A 2,738-nucleotide genomic window follows, 5' to 3' on the forward strand; every position below is an offset into this window, starting at 1 on the left:
CTGGGCAAATGTACGAAGGGCTGCTCAGACAAATTCCTCTGCTCTCTGTTTGGCTTTTTTTGAAATGTCTGTCAACACAAAACGTTGTCACTTAACTTTCTTCTCACTCACCTGCTCGTCTCGTCTGACGAACCGAGTGCGGACAGATCCCGGGCCCGACAGACTTACTATCGCGTAGGAATGGACATATATAACGTGCAATGCAATTATTTATTTTCACTGGGTGCCATGCGATCTCCCCCTCAGGCCTCTTCTCAGTTTATTGGCAGGCGAGCACCCAAAAAGCGGATACGCCAAGTTGCGACACCTCTCAGATGACACACTCCTGTTTCAACTCTCGCGCGCACACACACACACACACACAACACAGTCTTACAAAGGTCTCTCCTGTTCTCTCGTGGCCCTGTCCCATATAGGCTACTTGCTCTGTCTATTATTGATGACTGTGGGCTGTAGGAGTGTGCGGAGTGTTTCTGGGAAAGGCACAGTATGGACGTTGTTACTTTTTTTTTTTCTTCTTCTTCTTCTCTCTTCTCGTTTGTCCAGTTGCCTTTAAAGTGACCTACCCCCAGCGCCTTCACACAGTACATATTTAGTGTTTAAGAAGAGGCAGAAAAAAGTGAGAAAGTCCTTCAATTGTCCCTCCCTATTTTTTAGTGAATAATGTACTGTGATATTTACGTAGGCTACAGAAACCATGTTGTTTGGCTGCTGATTTACTGTTAATAACTACTATCTCTTAGTTGTGGCTTTGCTGATGGTGACCCCCCCCCGCCCCGCCCTCCTCCTCCTCCTCCTCCTCCTCCTCCTCCCTCCCTTCGAAAATTGCCTCCTCGTCATAAAAATTCTCCTCAACATTTGCCAGGGAACTTTTGTGTCCATCATCCACTCATAGGCCGATGTTACCACCATGACTTTTATATATCGTCACGACAACAACGACAACAATGAGCATTTGGCTTTTCTCGGACTCTTTTTTGAGACCGTGTGCTTTTGTTTGGCAGGGAAAAAAAAAGAAAAAAAAAAAATCATCCATCTCACACTTCACATAATGTCGTAGAACCATGTGTGACGCCCTCGCTGACGACGTCGGCGTCGCTTTCTTGGCCTCGGCAAAAAAATAAATTAAATTAAGGAAATCGGCCAGAAAAGCGCACGCCGACGTGTCCCGCGAGGAGTCTGTCCATGTCCTTTACTTGGACGTTTTCTCATTGTGGTGTATATTAGCATTAGGTAATATAGACCTCAATGCACTTTGCTTTGACTTGAATCAGCTCCTTCCAGTGTACAGGTAATACCGAGAACTAGCCACTGGAGGGCGCCAATGTCTTAAATGTGAAACACTAAAATTTGTGGATATTTGCACAGGTACTTTATTTATTTTTTAGAATAATATCATTAAAACAGGATTTATATCAGTCAGTTGATGGCTGTACATAAAAATATATGAATATAGTATATATATTAGAGCTCAAGGTTTATTTCTAGCTAGAGCAAGGGAAGTAATTCTAGTTTAAAGCCGTTTCTGTCAGTGACAATGGGGAACAAATCAACCTGCAATCCTGCATGACTTCAAAGTTTGAGATTTAAAAAAAAAAAAGAAAAAGGAAAAAAAAAAAAAGACGCACATTTTTTTGGATTGGAAGCTTTCTGTATTGCACAAATAGTTGAGAGAATTACCGTCGGCAAACTGGTGCGGGTTTGAGCGCCATACCCTTCTCTTATTCAATAACAAAAATACAAATGAGAGCTGAACGACGTTCGGGAAAATGCACTCCCGTCTCAATAGGTGGCGTTCACAAGACATCGTAACGGTTCGAAAGAGCCAGCTCATTCAGATTCATGCTGTGGTGGAGGACAGGTCCCAATTATTGGTAGATTTGGTCTTTCAGTAGCGGGTAGATTAGCTGAAATACTTACACAAGGCAGAGTAAAAAAAGTGCTTGGTCAAACAACTACTTAAGGTGCAGAAATGCAATTAAGTTTGGCTTTTCTTAAATGATATTGCCGGTTCGTAGGCCCAATCTTTGTGAAAAAACAAGCAAACATTAGGCTTTGTCTGTTCAAAAATAGTGCAATGTTGTGAACGCAACCTATTGTAAGTGGGAATATTCGGTTTGTTCATGGATGGGTTTTAGATTATTGAAGTACGCCAGAAAAACACTTGAATCTTAGTATCTCTCTAAATATTGTCAAGCCATCGTAATATTAGGCTGTCTCCTGTTCATCAAATGGGTGAAATGCATTGAAGTCATTAACAAGGTAAATTAGTATCGCAGTTATTCTTGGTACACTTTGGAAGAACATGTCAAATCTACTGTGAACTATTGTGGATATATGAGTTGCAATGACTGAACTTGATGTATAGCTGCTTGGAGACCGAGTGTTACTGGTCTGGCTGCTTTAGGGAACAGTATTATGACACACTGGGCTCAGTATTTAACAAGCATTGTCGTTTTGGAATCTGTTTTTGAAAGAGGTTTATGTTATATGCAAAAAGACTGAAGAACATTGACAGTTTGACCTGTATGAGTAATTTTACACTGTTGTACTGTTTAATTCCTCCCCTCGAAAACAAACTTTAAACCGATATCGAGTGGTTGTGGTAAATGAGGGAAGTGTGGAGCTGAAGACGAATAAAACTCACTGATGTTGGCAACTTTTTTGTTCTCGTCTCGTGATTTGTACGATTTGTATTGTAATAATCATGAGGGCTTCAAACAAACAACTTCAATTGA

This window comes from Gobius niger, assembly GCF_951799975.1.
Source record: "Gobius niger genome assembly, chromosome: 11".
NCBI classification, from domain to species: domain Eukaryota; kingdom Metazoa; phylum Chordata; class Actinopteri; order Gobiiformes; family Gobiidae; genus Gobius; species Gobius niger.